Source organism: Mus caroli, unplaced genomic scaffold (genome assembly GCF_978045245.1).
Source record: "Mus caroli unplaced genomic scaffold, Mus_caroli_1 scaffold_14, whole genome shotgun sequence".
Classification (NCBI taxonomy): Eukaryota; Metazoa; Chordata; class Mammalia; order Rodentia; family Muridae; genus Mus; species Mus caroli.
Genome location: NW_028227269.1, coordinates 2,696,919 through 2,717,231, shown reverse-complemented (window position 1 = coordinate 2,717,231; position 20,313 = coordinate 2,696,919). Strand labels below are relative to the sequence as shown.

The 20,313-nt window shown below is 41.3% G+C and overlaps 1 long non-coding RNA gene and 2 pseudogenes across 2 annotated transcripts in view; all 3 read left to right on the top strand.

The window, feature by feature from the left end:
• Positions 1-20,313, top strand: part of LOC110306874 (uncharacterized) — a 54,400-nt gene that overhangs the window by 27,065 nt on the left and 7,022 nt on the right. The gene's annotated exons all lie outside the window — the stretch shown is intronic.
• LOC147001094 (glyceraldehyde-3-phosphate dehydrogenase pseudogene) lies at positions 15,684-15,923 on the top strand (annotated as a pseudogene).
• Positions 16,035-16,766, top strand: LOC110306873 (glyceraldehyde-3-phosphate dehydrogenase pseudogene; annotated as a pseudogene).

The window sequence follows — 20,313 nt, the reverse complement described above, 5'->3', positions numbered from 1 at the left end:
AGGTAAGGTCTCTAGATCTCACATTCAGCTTCACCCTTGAGTGATGTGCAGCTTCATCCTCAAGCTTTACATATAAGGATACCCACTAGAGCTGTGTCCTCTAGCATGTGATAGAAAGCTCCATTCCAAAAAAACCCAACCAAACAAACAAACAAAAACAAACAAACAAAAAAACCTTTACAGAGTATCTAGAAATAAAGATAGATCTTTGAAAAATGCCCATGTATACAGATATCAGCCTGTCCCAGAATCACAGGGGCCACTTTTTAAATAGCTTCTCACATTTCTACTGTGGCCATTCTGATTTCTGAGGTATAGAAGAGGGTTCTACATAGCTACAGCTTCCCGGGTCCTATGCTAAGCAAGCTAAATCAGAGAAGTGTTGGAATTGAAATGTATAAGGTGTTCCCAAGGGCTTTTTTTTTTTACCACACAGCATGACTGGAAAGTGCTGAGTTAGAGGATTCTGCTTTCCAACCCAAGTCTCTGTCAGCCTCCTGTACCTGTGGCTCCCTGCTCCACCCTCTGTGGCTACCAAAGGACTCAGGAAGTCCTCCTCAAGGATCTTCTCAGTGTTTGAAGAACAAATGGCATCTTCTTCAACCAAGTCAATTTTTTTTCAGACTCAAAAGAACATTGCTGTGGGAAAAGGGAGTGATTTCCCTGCTAGGAACCACTGGAAATTAGTCTCAAAATAGTATTGCTTCAGGGGCTTTTTTATATTATTATTCAGAAATAAAGCACTGAAAGTGGAGAGAATATTCAGACTGATTTGTCTCACCTGTGTATCCGTGTGATCAAAATGCTGGAGAATGTTTGCTCTCAGAGTAACTTTGCTTTGGCAAGTGAGCCTGTAGAAAAATAAAAAATAAAAGCGATTCAGACTGATTCATGGCTTGTCCCGCAGTGAGGCCATCATTTGTTGGGTACAGGTTCCTGGTTCTTCTAGGTAGGCAGAGTTCTCTTTCCTTCAGAGCAATCGCCCCATAGATCCACGTGCCATGAACGAGAAGTCCAGCTTCATTAGGATTGGGCTCTGGATATGGAAAAGCAATCAGCTCCAGATTCGTGGCTTGGTAAACTAGTTGAAGAAGAAAGCTGAGAAGGAAAGCCAAAGGCTGCAGTGCATGAATTTTACCTCTCAGTCAAGAGTCCTGACCTGAGAAAAAGAACTGGGAAGAACATGGAATACCCAGTACAGAGGCATGATCACTCAATACCTGAGGCAGAAGCTGATATCAGTGTGATCAGTGGAACCATGTTAAAAAAATAGAGACTTATACATTCTGTTGGGTTTATCTTTATGTTGGTTAAAGACAAGTAGAAGGGTCAAGGACTACGATAAAGCATCCTGGTGTGTGTGTGTGTGTGTGTGTGTACATGCATGAGCACATGTGTGCACTCACATGCCAAATTTGTTTATGACAACCTCTACTCTTCATGGAGGATTACTGCCAAATGTTGAAGAAATTAAGGTGTAAATGATCAAATACAAATGTGATTGATTATTATTGGTGGAAATGGCCAGTCTAAGACTGCTGGGCCTCAAATTATATTGCTACCTAAGTGCAGTAAAAAAGAGGATGAGTAGGAATTTCCAACATAAATGTGCTATTTTTCACCTAATGCAATCCTCAAGACTCTCTTGTGCTTTCTGCTTCAGTTCTTTGGGCAAGGTAAATACTATATTCCCAGGTTGCAGAAAATAGAAACTATAAGATTCAAAATATAAAGATATGATGCCAAAGCTAGTACAGAGAGGAAATAGCTACATCAACACTCAGATTTTGACTCAACAGCTCCTAGTTGAAGAGTTTTTCCAAAAGGAAGTAATAAAGGCACTATGATCTAGGACACAGCAGGACCAAGAGCTGTGCATGCGCTCACCCAGGCAGTGACTTTAACAGCAGTGGCTTGGCTATTGGTGGCATGACTTCACTTCTGAGCTCCTTCTGGGCCAGAGCCTAGGTGAATAAGTTAAGTCCTACGGAGAGAGCCTAGGCCTTCATCTTTCGATCAGTAACTCTCACCTAAGACTTCTAGATCTATAGGTCTTGCATTAAGAGTTACATATGCTATATACACCACCCCCCCCCCCAAGTAAGAAGGAAAAGTAATATGGCAATAGATCCTGGAGGGTGTTGGATCAAGTTCCCTCCATCCTAAAATATTGATAAGAGAGATTGAGAGCAAGAATGGGTGTCAATTTTTAGAACTATAGAGGGGAATGTCAGGACTTGAGACCCTCAAGGAAGTGATCCAGTCCCATTAGGCTCTGCCAACCAGGGGAAACTGAGGTACCTGAAGCTGTAGGTACCTGAAGCTTCTCTTAGTTATGTACCTCCCAGTAATGATTAAATTTTCCCAAAAGATCCCCAAGGTTTCTAAATGAAAATCATAAAGATAAACTAAGAAAGGGTGAGGTGAAAAATACAGTGTTGTGACAAGGGCTGGTAAGAAGAGGGCAAAGAAGAAGGGATGGAGAGCCTGGAGGCAGGCCTAGCCTGAGGGTACCACAGAAGGCAATACAGTCTCACATGGCACTTGCAGGCCGACAGGGTGACCTTCTGTAGATGAGAGAAGAAAAAACAGGCCTTGCTTTCTCAAGACCCTTTATGGCCATCTGCTGGAAATTCTTATAATAATGATAAATTTAGAATGAAAGTGCATATGAATATTGTTCTCTGGAGTTGCACAGATACAATGCATGACTAGGAATGGAGCCTGTCCTCTTCAAGCTCAGATTGGTATCATCAGGACCAGCCCAGCAGGCAAAGGCACAACTCCATAATTGATTAATAGGACAGTATCTGGGACCTGGGGAAGTTCAGGCTTTCCCATTAGGAGAGGAAGCTTGGAGTACAGAAACCCTTTAATCCATGGGAAGAAGTACCTGTGCAATGGGCAAGGGCATGGATCTCAAAGTCTTCATCTCACCAGCCTTTCCCTTCTCCTAGCCTGATCTGCTAATGCAGATGATTGTACCTCACAACCTTCTGACATTCACAATTTCCCATGATAAAACACAGCAAAAGAAGTGCACCAGATGAATGAACCTGGTGGCTTGTAGCTATTATCACCTAAGCTCAAGGGGTAGAGGCATGAGGACTCACTTGAAGTTTGAGACCAGCCTGGGCTATAGAGTAAATCTGTCTCAGAAAACTGAAGAAGACAGGAAAGAAAGAAGGAAAGGAAGAAGGAAGGAGAAAAGGGAGTGGGAGGGGGAGTCATAGTGAAACAGTGCATGATACAACAAAGCCACAAAGATGCTGATGGAGACAACAATGGCAACATAGCATCTTAGATCTTGATAGAAAACAGAGGAAGGACTGGGCTCTGTGCTACTTTGCCTGTTCTTCTTTCTTCAACCGTTCTCCACTAATTTTCTTCCCCTTTTCAACACCCTAACACTAAATAAGAGAGAAAAAAGGATAGAGAAGAAAGGAAAGAGATCCCTGAATAAATTCAGGGGTTGGAAAGTGGGTGGCATTATAATTAGACTACTTCCTGCTGAGTGGGGGCATTGAGTTCCTTGGGGCAAGATGATCTTTGCCATCAGGATATCTAATTTTTTCTTGTTTTTTTTTTCCTTCTTTGCACACAACTATGTAACTAATCATAGCCCATAACCCACAACCCACAACCAACAACCCACAAGCCACAACCAACAACCTACAATTCAACTCTCTAGGCCCTAGCATTTATATACTCTCTGAAAGGTCCCCAGAATTCCAAACATCACACAATCACAGAAACTATCTGCCTCTGGCAAAATCATGCTTCTGCTAGAGCTTGAAGCAAAACATAGTCGGCTGCTGTGGACAATCTGAAGCAGCCCTATATCTCATACCTGGGATTAAAACCAAAACATATTGTTATAATACTTCTGTGTTTTAAAAATAAACCAAAATTCCAAAATTGTCTCTCCAGAGGTCAATCTGTTCTGATCCTCTGGTTTATAAATGGTGAAAATAAGACATAAGGAAAGATAGTGCCATATCCCATTCCTTAGTTTCCACAGATAGCAAGCCAGAATTAACTCAGCTCTCTTACTTCTGACCAAAGCTTATCCTTGCCAAACAAATAATGGGATTTCAATGTACACCAAGGAGCTCAATCTGAGAGAGATGGAGATGTAAGTTTTATCAAAAACACACAAGAGCCATGAGTAGGAAGGACTTGGATAATGAAGATTCATGTTTCCAACTTGAGCCCTTCCAACACACAAACACACACACAGAAAGAGAGAGAGAGAGAGAGAGAGAGAGAGAGAGAGAGAGAGAGAGGTGGGGGGAACAGAGAGAGAGAGAGAGAGAGAGAGAGAAAGCCCTTATACATACAGATAAAACACAGGCAAGCAGAAACTGATCATCCAGATGCAAACAGCACACAGGCATGCACAATACTTACCTGCACAAGCATGTAGAAATAATAACAGGAGGCAGTCTCTGGATGGTCCTTCGTTCTGTCTCAGCTCCAGACTTTGTCTCTGTAACTCCTTCCATGGGTATTTTGTTCCCAATGGTCTTCCTTCTTCTTGTGTTTCATGTGTTTTGCAAATTGTATCTTGTATCTTGGGTATTCTAAGTTTCTGGGCTAATATCCGCTTATCAGTGAGTGCATATCATGTGTGTTCTTTTATGATTGGGTTACCTCACTCAGGATGATATCCTCCAGATCCATCCATTGCCTAAGAATTTCATGAATTCAATGTTTTAATTGCTCCATTGTGTAAATGTACCACATTTTCTGTATCCATTCCTCTGTTGAGGGACATCTGGGTTCTTTCCAGCTTCTGGCTATTATAAATAAGGCTGCTATTAACATAGTTGAGCATGTGTCCTTATTACAAATTGGAACATTTTCTGTGTATATTCCCAGGAGGGTATTGCTGGATTTTCCAGTAGTACTATGTCCAATTTTCTGAGGAACCGCCAGACTGATTTCCAGAGTGGTTGTACCAGCTTGCAATTCCACCAGCAATGGAGGTGTGTTCCTCTTTCTCCACATCCTCTCCAGCATCTGCTGTCAACTGAATTTTTGATCTTAGCCATTCTGACTGGTGTGAGGTGGAATCTCAGGGTTGTTTTGATTTTCATTTCCCTGATGATTAAGGATGTTGAACATTTTTTCAGGTGCTTCTCAGCCATTCGGTATTTTTCAGTTGAGAATCCTTTGTTTAGCTCTGTACCCCATTTTTAATAGGGTTATTCCATCCCATATACAACCACCAAACCCAGACACTATTGCATATGCCAGAAAGATTTTGCTGACAAGACTCTGATATAGCGGTTTCTTGTGAGGCTATGCCCAACCCCTGGCAAATACAGAAGTGGATGCTCACAGTCATCTATTGGATGGAACACAGGGCCCCTAATGAAGGAGCAAGAGAAAGTACCCAAGGAGCTGAAGGGGTCTGCAACCCTATAGGTGGAACAACAATATGAACTAACCAGTACACCTCTTCCCCCAGAGCTGTGTCTCTAGTTGCATATGTAGCAGAGGATGGCCTACTCAGCCACCAGTGGGTGGAAAGGCCCTTGGTCTTGCGGAGATCATATGCCCCAGTACAGGGGAATGCCAGGGCCAGGAAGCAGAAGTGGGTGGGTTGGGGAGCAGGACAGGGGGAGTGTATAGGGGGCTTTGGGGATAGCATTTGAAATGTAAATGAAGAAAATATCTAATAAAAAAAGAAATAATAACAGTTCCCCTTTGTTGAACTTCTTCAGTGATCAGACTCTGTCTCTGATAATGCACATTTCCCATCCATCCCTCCACCCACAACACTCTTGTTAACCCCTCTTCACAGTTGGGAGACCGAAGTTTGAACTGTAAGTAGTACACCCAAATGAACGAAGTCTGTGGTACAGGTGTGTTAGAATGAAGTCTCTGATGGCCTTGACCCCTAAGTCCAAGCTCTGTCATTTACTTATATTATCATGTCTAAGTGGTTATGTTACCATGATGTTAATATGTAGTTCACATAGACCATTATAATAATAACACAAATTTAAAATAATCACAATAATGATGGAAATAGCTAACATCTCATGGCATCATTTCTAAGCCATTCATTTTTAAAATTTTTTGTTGTCTTATTAAACAGTATTCATTTAATATTCATTTTAGATGTTTTTGTGTTATTCTTTTTTTTTAATGTAATAACACTATGAAGTAATAGCATTTTAGAATTGGAAAACAAGCCAGGAGAAAAACAAGGTAGTTTTCTGGAGACACCATTGCTGGTGGATGCCAAACCATCCCATGTGGATTCGGATGAAAAAGACAGCAAATGCAGCTCAGCCCGGACTCAGGACTCAACCCCAGGAACCGTCATCCATTCTGTTCTTCTGGGTGGGCTGACTTACGAGGAGTGGCTCTCTGAGGCTATGCCTTTGGCCTATCCTTGCTGGATTTGCAGTTTCTATCAACCAGTTCAGAAGCAGTCTCCTGGGACAGGAGCAGTGGGAGCAGTAAGGCTGGACCAGAAGTAGCAGCTCTATATCCCCAGGGAGGTATGGAGAGCCCACTCCGATTGTTCAACCCCTGAGAACTTTAGGTCTCCCTGAGCACAAAAACCAAGGCCATTTTCCAGGTGGCCGAGCTTAAGGCCTAGGGAACACTTCGTTGCTGGTTGCTGCTGGGGCTGTCCCCATCACCTCCTAGAGCATCTGAATCCACTGCCCCGTCCCATGCCTGCACCTAGCCTCCCACTCCTTTTGTTTCTCAAACCTCCCCTATCCCTCAGAGACAGCCCCTCTCCTAGTCCCTCTCTTTCAGCAGATCAATCCGTTTTTTGTATGAGCAGAGGAGTGAGGAAGAGATCAAGCTGCAGAGACTGAATGCACAGCTCTGATAAGAGAAGCAAGAAGAACCATCTGTGACACAAGGGGCCGAGCGAGGGATAATAGCCCAGACCCTCTGCTCTGTGCGGCCACACAATGGTCTGCATTCAGCAGGCGCCCTCCTGGTCTCTAATCTAGCAGGAAGGGCACGTGTGCAGTCTATTAGCATTTATTTTGCCTTTCTGCATTGTACTGATAACCCAGTTTCTGACCCAACCTCTCGCTTTTTCTTTTCACTCCACATTATAATTCTGCTTTCTTAAAATCCTATTCAACTACATTTTTTTTAAAAAAGCCCTCAAACTCTACCTTTTCAAAGAACATCAGTAATTTTACCCCCAACGGAACCAAGGTGACTTCTACAAAGAATTCACCATTCTGGATTCTATTGATGGTTCAAGAGCTGGGGGACAGGTAGCATTCTTCAAGCTGTATTTATATATTCACTAATAGAAATCAACATAAAAGATGAGCCTCGCTGGTGACACACGCAGCTGTTGTAGAAACCCGGGACCTGAGTGGGCAAACGGTTCCTCATCAGCCTTGCTTTCCAAAGATCTAGACACCCAGCACATCCCGGACTGACGCGGGCTACGGAAGCTTCTAATGACCCCGTGCTCAGCACTGTCATTTGTTGCATTATTTGTGACTTTAACAAGTTTGTCAGATGGAAAATGGGGAGTTTAATCAATAGCTAATGATAATGAAGAAGAAAAAAAAAGACATTTTGTGGAGCCCTCTTAACGGTTTACTTCTGAGAAAACCAGCAAATTACTCATTGCCATAGAAAGTGGTGACTCCACTGCCAATGCCTTGTGTTGATTACTGGGGCCTCCCAGACAGGCACTACACATATTGATCACTGGAATGTTCTAAAACAGCAACTGGATAAATAAAAAGACAGCTGCGATGTGACCGAGGTGTAGAATGTAGAGGTTGATGTCAGAATCCCAGCTTTAGACTGTGCTGGCTTTATGCTGTCTATTTGTATTCTTTCTGTGCCTTAAAAATCACCTCCCAAAATAACAAAATGAATAGGCATTTTTATCCCAAGGGAAATCTCCTGGACTCTACAGCTATGCACTATGGTTGTATAAACATGGAGAGAGATTCTGATTCGCAACTTCATCTCACAGAGTCATTTCTCACAGAAGGCTCACCTCCTGCCACCCTTGAGAAATAAAAAAATCTCTGGGAACTCAGCTACGTATAGATTGAAGAAAACAAGAACAAAAAATGAGTGACACCCAGTTCTGATCCATATGGGCTTTTTCTTTTCTTGGAAAGATCCCAGCTCCTGGAACACAAAAGTATAGCAGGGCAGGGGATTGATTTGAAAGACTCAAGCACCTGATGCTAGTGATGTCTTGATTCTGAGCTGTGAAGGAGGAAATTGTCTGGATACAAGTGACACTTGAACTATGGGTTCTTCTAGTCAGTGGGTTCTACCAATAACCATGAAGTAGATCTTGAATTCTGAGTCATTTTTCTAAGAGTAGAGGCTGTGGTTTAGTTAACATCTGCCAATTGTTTTCTCTCCAACACAATTCTTTGAAAATGTCTGGGACAGAGAAAATGCAAAAGATGCTACACTGTGCCTGACACACCCAGGTCAAAATGGCTGCCAAATCTCAAATCTCCACAGGGCCATGTGGAACTGGAGACTGACCTCGGGAAAGTGGGGACTGGAAAACTTTCCTGTATGGGAGGAAAACTCTAAAAAGGCAGATTAGCAAGGGCCTTGGTCCCAGAGGCCCTCAAGAACCAAGTAGTTATCTTGGCAAAGAAGTGAAATGGGCTGAGAAAGGTCCTTCTTCAGCCAACTGGAAAGCAGGGCCTGGCCCTAGAGCAGCAACGTCAATGTTCTGGTAGTTGGGAATGTGAGTTCTATGTTGCCTGATGGCCCAGGATCTCAGGAGATCTAGAAAAATTGCCTGTTTAATTTTCTCAAGTTATTAAAACAATTAAGTACTGTGCAGATAAGCACCTCAGTAGAGCAACTTGATCCAGAAGATGTTAAATCCATGACCTTAACCATCTAGTAAAATTAGATAAACGCTTCTGTCCCTCCTGTGTGTGGTGACTCCCATCTGGAAAATATTTCATTCTCAGCTGCAACTTCACAAGTTGCCTTTCAAGGTTTGTTCAACTATCCTGGGTCCAAAGCACATAAGGATGGAAGACTGAGTGCTAAGGATCTGGACTCCAGCTGGGGAGATGACGCAGTGAGCAGACTGCTTGAGAACCAGAGTTCACATCCCTGGAATGGATGTAAAGAGCAGAGTGTGGAAGTACTCACCTGAGTCCCAGCTACCAAAAGCAGAAAGAGGAGGATTCCAGATGCTTGCTAACCCACCAAAACAGCTACTGGTGAGTCCTAGTTTCAGCAAGAAATCCTATCTCAAAGAGAGAGAGAGAGAGAGACAGAGAGAGAGAGAGAGAGAGAGAGAGAGAGAGAGAGAGAGAGAGAGAGAGAGAGAGAGAGAGAGAGAGAGTTGCTGCTGGCTCAGCAGGGAACAGCACCAGACCTGATGATATGACTTTGATATCTGAGATAGAAATGGTGGAAGGAGGGAACTGACTTCTGGAAGTTGTCCTCTGACCTCTACACATATGTGATGGCACTTGCATACCCAAGCACAAACCTACACATAAAACTAAATAAATACATACATACATATATACATAAATAAATACATAAATACTTACATAAATGTATATTTTAATAAAAAAAATTAAGGTAGAGGGCCTGTAGAGATGGCTCAGTGGTAAATAGAATTGTCATTCTTATCAGAGGATACGGGTTTGATTGTGATAACTGCTCACAACCACCAGTAACTCTAGTCCTGGGGGGCCTGATGCCCTCTCTGGCACTGCCCACACATGGTACACAGACATACATGCAGGCTAAAGGATCATACACATAAAAATATGTGTACACTCAAACATAAAGTTTTGTACACCTCTTTGTGTATACGCATGCATGTACACATGCACACGCACACGCACACACACACACACACACACACACACACACTCAAAGTTCTTGCTCTTACAGTACACTCTAGTGAAGGCTGGTAGAGAAAGACCAACATTAAATATATATCCATGTGGACATACACTACTGCTGCAGTTTGAACCTGGTATGTTTGCCACAAGGATCCACAGCCTCCCAACCCCAGAGTGGTGTTGTTGGGAAGGTTATCAAACATTCAAGAGGTAGGGCCAAGAGGGAGGTCTTAGGTCTCTGTAAACAAGCACCAAAAGGGCCACTGAAACTCCAAGTCTTCCTCTTCTCCATCTTACATGCAAACATGAAGTAAGAGAATTTACTCCACTGTGTGTTTCTGTTATGATGTATGGCCTCAGAACTGACTGAACTCAGACCAGACCTTCCCAAACTGTCAGCTAAGATATGTAACTTTCTGTTTGCAAGTTAGTGGCCTCGTGTATCTCTTACATCAATAGAAAAACAGCAGGTTAGGACACACACAAGCATGCCCATGTGTACATATACATAAAACTCATGTGTATTCATATCATCAATGAATGAACAGATAAAGCCAAAAGGATTTACATATCAAATATGGAGAATATAAGAAAAATCCAAAGGATTCTTAAATTTGTGGTTGTAGAACACAAAACTGAGGAAAAGAGATGAATGAGAAAAAAAAAAGATTAAAATGAGACTTCTACATTAAGCCTATAATGCTGGTTGTATGGTAGAGTGGAGACTTCATGTAGAATTCTGAAGATATACTTATGGTCATAGAATCATATGTGATGGTTTCCTAAAAGTTCAGGAAAATTAGGGTTTAGAGATATTGCTTAGTGGTTAAGGGCACTGGCTGATCTTCCGAAAGACCAAAGTTCAATTCTTAGCATCTATATGGCTCTTATCTATAACTCCAGTTCTAGGAGATCTAATGGCCTCCTCTGGCCTTTTATGGTTTCAGATACACACATGATGCACAGACATTGATGCAGTTAAAACATTCATATATATATATATATATAATAACACTTAAATAAAAAATCATAAAACTTAAAATGGAATATCTCTAATTACTTGCAATAATGTCAACAATCGCCACATCTAATGGTAAAATTGATGCAGAAATCAGGACCTGAATTTTATCAACAATATCTAGAAACATTATGCTAATTTTACTGGGACAATAATACTTTTATGATGGAGTGTAGGGACTCCTTGGGTTTTTATAGATTTGTTTGTGTATCTTACTGAGGAAACTGTTGCTATCCTTCACTAGGAACAAGCTTTGGAGTTAGCTCTCCCTGCTTCATCACAGACCACACACAAATCAAGAAGGTAGCTTTGATACAACGTCAATTAAAGTGCAAAGGGGCCAGTCTGCTTGTACCCAGACACAAGTCCTTCTGAGCCCATCTTAGAGGAATGGCCACATTTCAGGGTGTGAAGGGCTACACAGCCATCTTAATAAATTAAAGTTATTATTATCACACTATAAAAAGTATCTCATTCCCTCTGGTATTAGAACCATGCCTACCTTCAGCACCTCTTCTTAATGGAACTCAAGGCTCTACAGCACTCTTTGCAGTAAGTGTGACTTTTGAAAGTGTACACATGATTTTCCCTCCTAATTTACTGAGCCCAGTCATCTCTCAAAGCTGTCCTGAGTGATGGTTCTATAGGATTCCTGGCAAAAGGCAACATGGATGTCAAAGTACAAGGAGGAGTGGAGCTCTACATCCAAACAAAGGCAGAATAAGCTACCAGAAGTTAAAACCCAGACACAGACGGTGCAAAGGGGGTTCTTATAGCCAGAATCGCTGAATAGCAAGGGGTCTTTCGGACAAGTTATCACTGCTTACAGGAATAATAAAAATAAAAGATGACCTATAGCACTCTTCTGATTTGTATCAGTGTTCTTCTCTCCCCCAAAGAGTGGGCATAGCCGTAGCAGAAAGGAACAGGGAATTCTTCAATCTACACTGTGCTGCTTCTGAACTGCGTCAAGTCACTGTTCAATACAAAAGAGAAAAAGTTGCCACATTAAATGCCATACAGTCAAACATCAGCTGGTTGAAATGAACATGTCTCCAAGTATTGCTTTCCAAATGTTATAAGCAATGACCTGGAAAAGTAAAAACTTATTTTAAGAGAGCAGATATCTTCATCAGTATGAATGGGCTTTTAGATGTCAGAAGAGCAAGGGGGCCATTGATTAGAGTCAAATAATCTCTTCTTCAGATATGAAACTACCTATTGTCCCCAATGAAGGCTGCTACTCAGCAGGACAATAAAAATATTCAGGAGTTAGAGTTGTGAGGGCATGCTTTTCCATCTTGATATTAGAATAAATGTAAGCTGTAAAAGTATGACTTTAAGCCCATTAGAGAGCTATGAGTATCAATAAGCCAAAATGAATTACATTTCAGAAAGGACATGTGGATAGAGATCCAGAGCTGCTTTCACTCTTACTGGAATTGTAGACAGAGGAACTCAACGTGGGCAAAAGGAAGGAAGGAAGGGCCACTTAATCTTCTCATCTCCACAGCCATGTAGGATGCGAGAAGCCCATGATTCTACTTCAGTGAACAACTCAGGTCTCCTTGCTTAAACCTCACCAAGTTTATGAGAATGATGAACAAGATATCAGGGATGAAACAAAGAAGACAGTTTTCACATCACAAGGCATATGGGGATTTCCCTCAGTGCAAGACCATGTGACACGGTGCAAGTGTAGAGGAACAAAATGGCTAGCAGAAACTCCCTTGGACACCACAGATTACATCCAGTACCCAAAGCAGCTAGTGGAATGATGGAACAAGGCAGGCAGAACATCAGGGGGCATACTCCAGATCTTCTGAGAGTTTTGGCACAGCACATGCAACCCTCCTGCTCAGCTTGAAGTGGGTAGCCTGATGGACCTCTTAAAAGAGAGACCCAGGAGTACTGGGAATGTATACAATTTTTCATGATGACCCCAAATGTAGGTATGTGAGCTTTAAGAAACACTGTCTTATTTAGAAAGCCATGAAATTTCGAGATCTCTAAAATTTCATCTCCTCACAGATCTAAACCCTGCTTCTGGGAAAGTTTCAATTACACTAATGTTAAACATTTAACAATAGAAAAGAACTCAATATATCCAAAAACTAGAGCAAAGCTTGGGCTCTGCTCAGCTGAGTATTAAAGCAAATTATCTTTCCATATACTAACTTGATAAATAAAGAAGCTTGCACTATTCTGGGTAAAAAGTTCATGTATTTCGTTTGTTTTTTACATGTATGCTTTTGCACACAAAGAGATTCATTTAAAAAGCAAGATATGACTCTGGTCAAAGAAAAAACAATGGAATAAAATCTAGAGAAGATGCAGAATTTGAATTTCTTTTATAGAAAAATTTAAAACATGATAAACATGTTTTCAAACGTTATAGGAAACCATGGACCATATATGAAAAGATGGAGAATTTCATGAGGGAATAGAAGCTACAAATGAGAACAAAGTGGAAATTCTATAAATAAGAAATACAATCTCAGAAATGAATGATTCATTAGATGGGCTTACAAATTAGATTCACTACATAAAGAGATGTGTGAACTTGAAAACAAGACAAGAAAAATTATCCAATCTAAAATATAGAGAGAGGAAGCTTAAGGGTGAGAGGAACAGAGTTTATGAGATCTCTAGATAATATTGAGTGATACTACATATATGAAATTAGAGTCCCAGAGAAAAGAAGAAATAGAATAAAGCGAAAAAAGAATATCTGAAAAGATAGCAGTCAAGAATCTTATAAAACTGATTTAAAGATACAGATGGGAAGTTGCAAAAAGCCAATAAGCTAGTTCAACCATCATCACCGTGACACCTGGACAAACTGCCAAAAGCCAAGGTCATCAGGAACAACCTCAAATGAACAAAGATGACACTCATTACATCACTAATACACTCACAGTAGCTGTTTACATAGACACACTGGAGCCCCTAAAACAAAACAATGAAGTAGCTTAAATTGTTCTTAAAATTGAATACTACTAACCTAGACTTCCATATCCAAGAAATAATCATTTAATAATAAGGATAAAATACAGACTTTTTCTAGACAGACAAAAATCTGAGATAATACTTTGCCGACACATTTGTACTATAAGAAAATATTTTTAAAATATTTCTGGCTGCAGGAAATGAGGTAAAAGCCTTGTTCTTTTCAGAGACATAAGAAGGACGATCAAAGCTTAAGTATCTGTGTAATTATTTAAGGCCTTTTCCAAAATTCCTGCTCTTATATACACACCTATATTTCTTCCTTTTTTCCTCTTCTTCCTTATAAACTTGTCTCCCTTGCTCCATGTATTCATTTATACATACATATGTATACACATTTTTAACATCCACAGACTATTTCAAAGGTATTATACGGCTTATAACCTTTATAGATGTAAAAACACATAAGAACAAATCTCAGAAAAAAATAAAGTTTAATCTTTAAGTTCCTTGCATCATTCATGGAGTAATAATTAGTTGACAGTTAACTGATAATAAAGATGAAGAGTGACATATCTGGGACGACTATGCTTCAAGCAACAGTAATAAAAAAATTAAGATCAACAGAAAAATTAGGATGGTATATTAAAACTGTTTCAGTTACACAAAGCAAAAACAAATTTGTTAAAAAGAAAATGATACAAAAGATAATGGAAAAATACATCTTAATGACATAATGATAGACTTAAAAGTCACCATTCCTAAATGTATATTAATGAAATATCAATACTAAAATCCCAAATGAATAAGACAGAATAAAAAATATAACAAGATGTATTTTGCTTACAATGAACATATTTTAAATATAAAGAGGCACATAGGTTTCAAGTAAAACTATACAGCATAGAAACAGCATGCACAAAAAAGGCGCGTGGCTAAGTGAATGTAAGACCAAGATTTTCTAGTGCTTAAGCTCATAGACCAAGACCTAGGGACATATCTACACAAGACATCTCTGCCAAGTATGCCAGCTGAGTCCATCAAGGATCTGGAATGCCAATTTCTAAGATGCTTAGATTTCCTTCATGTGAAATTGCACTATCCACTGAGACATGAGGCCAAAGAACATTCTAGTGACAAATGATGGGACAGTTAAGCTGGCTTGACTTTGACCTATGAATCTATAGCTACAAGATGGGTCTCATACCTGTGACTATTGCATTCTGGTACCTAGCTCATAAAGTCCAGTCTACTTATGTAACACGTGTAGACATGTGGACTGTTGGGTGACAGTGGACATGGAGGTGTCTGGCACACAGCTGTACTGCACATGCTGATGTTTAACTCTTACAAGAGCATCTCTGCCTCCCAAGACCTTTGGCACCTTTATCTGTATAAGGGGGAAGGTTGTATGGACTGAGCAGTAAAGATCCTGCTCCTCTGACTTCTGCACACTTGACAGGAGAGCACCCTACTGAAAAGATGACCTCTCTCTGCCTTCAAAGCCATGGAGAGTTCTTAAACTTTTACACAGAATATTTTAACCCTTAAGAGACCTTCCCTACCCTCCTTTTGTCTATTATCCTATTTCTCTACACTGAAGGTTTATCTTCTCTATTCTCTCTCCCTACCCTTATATCAACATTTTATATAGAAAATCAAAATGAGATAAAATCTTAAAGGATATAGGAATGTCCTTTCAGCATATGAAACTATCTTTCATATCATTAGCCATCCAAACTACACTTTAAGTCTATAAGATGCCATTTTATATATACTAAGATGTCTGGGCTCTCTGCTCCTCCTTGTTCCAGAGACAGCCGCATCTTCTTGTGCAATGCCAGCCTCATCCCATAGACAAAATGGTGAAGGTCGGTGTGAACGGATTTGGCCATATTGGGCGCCTGGTCACCAGGGCTGCCATCTGCTCTCCACATGGCAAAGTGGAGGTTGTTGCCATCAATGACCCCTTCATTGACCTCAACTACATGGTCTACATGTTCCAGTATGACTCCACCCACGGCAAATTCAATGGCACAGTCAAGGCAGAGAATGGGAAGCTTGTCATCAATGGAAAGCCCATCACCAACTTCCAGGAGTGAGACCCCGCTAACATCAAATGGGGTGAGGCCGGTGCTGAGTATGTCATGGAGTCTACTGGTGTCTTCACCACCATGGAGAAGGCGGGGCCCACTTGAAGGGTGAAGCCAAAACGGTCATCATCTCTGCCCCTTCTGCTGATGCCCCCATGTTTGTGATGGGTGTGAACCATGAGAAATATGACAACTCACTCAAGATTGTCAGCAATGCATCCTGTACCACCAACTGCTTAGCCCCCCTGGCCAAGGTCATCCATGACAACTTTGGCATCGTGGAAGGGCTCATGACCACAGTCCATGCCATCACTGCCACTCAGAAGACTGTGGATGGCCCCTCTGGAAAGCTGTGGCATGATGGCCATGGGGCTGCCCAGAACATCATCCCTGCATCCACTGGTGCTGCCAAGGCTGTGGGCAAGGTCATCCCAGAGCTGAGCGGGAAGCTCACTGGCATGGCCTTCCGTGTTCCCACCCCCAATGTGTCCGTCATGGATCTGACGTGCCACCTGGAGAAACCTGACAAGTATGATGACATCAAGAAGGTGGTGAAGCAGGCATCTGAGGGCCCACTGAAGGGCATCTTGGGCTACACTGAGGACCAGGTTGTCTCCTGTGAAGTCAACAGCAACTCCCACTCTTCCACCTTCGATGCCGGGGCTGGCATTGCTCTCAATGACAACTTTGTCAAGCTCATTTCCTGGTATGAAAATGAATATGGCTACAGCAACAGGGTGGTGGACCTCATGGCCTACATGGCCTCCAAGGAGTAAGAAACCTTGGACCACCCACCCCAGCAAAGACACTGAGAGCAAGAGAGAGGCCCTCGGTTGCTGAGGAGTCCCTATCCCAACTTGGCCCCCAACACTGAGCATCTCCCTCACAATTTCCACCCCAGTCCCCCATAACAGAAGGGGCCTAGGGAACCCTCCCTACACTCTTGAATACCATCAATAAAGTTTGCTGCACCCCCCCCCCAAAAAAAAAGATGTCTGAAAGCAAAACTGACAAACTTTTTTGAGCATGCAGAACAGCTGGACCCATGCTGTGGTAGGGTTGTAGCAGGGCATTACCATTTTGAGGAAATGTTTACCAATTTCTTATAAAGAGCAAGCATATCTCTCCTAAGACACAGCAATTCTATTCCTAAATATACACTCAAAAGAAATGAAGACATATGCGTACAATAAGATTTATGTAAGAATTTTTATAGCAGCTGTATTTATAATAGCTCAAAACTGAAAACTAGCCAAATATCCATCAACAGAAGAATAGATGAACACAGTCTGATATAATGGAATATTATTCATGAGAAGAAGGGCAAGCTACCAATACTCAAAATGATACAGATGAATCTTGAAAGCATCATGCTAAGTAAAATAGTCCAGAATCAAAGGAAGAGCCACTGTATCATTTTACTCATATGAACTACAAGAATGGATACAATTAACCAAAGATAATGAAATCCAGAGGAAATTGCTTTGGTCAGAGAGTATTGGACTAAGAGTATGATAGAAGCTTCCAAAATGGTATAACTCTTTTATGTACTGTTCTCAACGGTGTTTATACAACAGTATAAAATTTCAACCTTCACTGATGTAAAAGATGTAAGCATTTTATATATCAATCATATATTAACAACATATAAGTGGATAGAAATATGGAATAACATTATTCAACACATTTATTGGACATCTTGGTGCAACAGATACTATACTAACTAAAAATAAAATCAGGTTTTATATGTGCGTTTGTGTGCTCTGTGTGTGTATATATGTGTATGTGTGTGTGTATGTGTGAGGGAAAGAGAGAGACAGACAGAGAGAAAGAGAGAGAGACAGAGAGGGGGGGATAATGAGAAGAGAAGAAGAGATGCTAAGGGAAGTGGGAAGAAGAATGGTAGAAATGAACACATGTAGGGGGATATTTTCTTTCTGAAATGCCATTCATTTGGAAAATGTGGTAGCTCTTTCCCTTTAATCCAAGGACTAAGAATAAACATTTTTTTAATCATATGTGATTTTTTTTTAATGAGGGAGAAGGAAAAAGTGGGAACACATTTACAAGAATGGCTAAGTTACTTACTCTAAGAGGCATGGGGAGACTTGCTATTGGGTCTAGTTAACATGTCTTCTAGAAGCTATCAGAATATTCCAGAAATCCAAGACACCCAAAACCCCATGTAATGTTAACTATCAAAAGACAGGATACAGAAAAGGTCCAAAGAATGCAGCTGTAGTCCTTCCTCTTGCTCCCAGAGGTCTATCCTCATTCCATAGGGCCTCTGCAAAGATATCCTGGTGACAGGGATGCCTGCTGTATCTCACTCTGCTACCCAGGGATAAACCCTGTCTGCCCTAATCAAGCTTCTGCTTCATGAGAAATTTGGCCTCAGGCTCTGTCTTCTAGGCTCATACTAATTCTGAACTGGTATTGGAAAAAACAGTTGGAGTCATTTTTCATTACTAGTGAATTTTGCCATATGTGTTTTCTAATTGTTTTACCTAAGTTAACTCTATGTAACACAAAGCTCTAGACAGTAAACATGTGTTATCATCCTCATCTGGCAGGTGATAGAACAGAGACCAGAGAGGTCATCGTCTTGCTCAACGCTGCAATAGTTACTAAGGAAGAGAATGACAAAAAATTCCAAGCACCCTGCTTCTTGACTGTCTCCTAATGCCTATGCTATAGTTTCTCCTTAATATCAAATGGGATCAAATCAATAGGCACAGTAGCACAGAACCTCTGACCACATACAGTTATGAAAGGCTCAACAGCCAAAGGAAGCTAGAAACACCAACCATAAGTGCAGGCTGGGCCTACATGTGCCAACCACAGCTTGCAAGAGCCCCACTCTGTACATTCATATGGCTCCATATGGCTTCACATGGTATAGGTGACATCCACACACCTGTGCACACTAAAGTATGCAGAAGTCAGGGTGAGGGAGCTGATAGTTAGAAAGGACATCCCTACCACTGCCATGTACTTGGAATGGGAAGAGAAGTTAAGCCTCCTCATGTCTCTCTGTCTCTTCCCATCCCTCTCCTATCCCTGAAGTCCTTGCCAGTGCACTAAGAGATTTGTCATGAGATAATGAAAAACTGAAATGTGACGGATTCAATTACAATTTATATCTTCACTTAACAATCAATTACCATCTCCTTATTGGTGGAACATCATTAAGCTATAATACCAGCTCTAGAGAGAAATTCTCTCCAGGAGGAAAACAGCTGGTCCCAGAGCACTACACTAGACTGGGCTTTCCGGATCTGGAGAGAGACAGGCGAGACAGGTGGTAGATGCAGGCAGTGTGGCTTTCTGGAGCTGTCCTAGGACTAAACAAGGAGTTGGTAGGAGTAGGGAGTCATACCTGCCTATCTGTGCCAAGAAAGGAGCAAAGAGAGTCCACCTTCCTCTTGTCTGTATGCATCAAACAACCAAACTGAAGTTGCCATTGAATGTCATCTAGAGCAGTAGCTCTCTAGTGTTAAACACTTGCAAAGCAGGAACAAAGGACTCAGCACTCAGCAACACAGGCTAGCTGAGGACTCAGAAGTGGTGTACTAAGCAGGCCGCTTCCACTGTGCAGCTGCTGAGAGCCTTCCAGAGGTTAAGGAAAATGAATGTACACTGTCTTCTATAGTCAGGCTTTGAGGAGCCCAAGAGCATCTCCAGGCCAGAGTCTGAATGTGTGGTCACAGAGGCTTCATAGGCGCAAGGAAATTGAAATTGCTAGTCCCCTCCCTTCATCTCCTTCTTTTATCATCTCCCTCTTCCCCTCTTGGTCCCCTATATGGTGAAGTTCAGACTGAGAGTGGTCTCCCAACTTCCAACATCTAAGGAGTTACTACCTCTCCAACCACAACCAGAATACATTCTCACACATATAAATCTGACCATGTCTCTTAAAGCTTAAAATTTCTTCCTGTTATATCATATAATCCTGATCCCTTAGAATGGTATTTGAAGTGTATCAGAGACTGCCACCCCCAAAATGTGCAACCCATAGGAAATATTTAATGAAGGCAGAAGGGAGTTCTGAAAGTCAGAAGGCATTCTCTGCCTCTCTGTATCTGTTTAGAAACATGGTATCAATTTTTCCATCACATTCTGGAAGGGTCAAGAGACTCATCCCCAGAGAAGAAACTCAACAGAAACATGAATTTTTATAAACAGAATTAACCAATAGCCACTACTTACCCCCACATATTTGCTAGACATTTTTCCTTCAAAAACCCAAATTCTATTTCCTTTGTTAAAATAATATTTGAGCCGTAGAGTCTTTCAGCTTCTTGGGGTTTTGCTTCTTTTCTATGAATTCCTGTTCATGCCAATATTAATAAAAGTTGTTTGTCTGGAAACCTGTCTCCCTTTTATTATGTAGGACCGG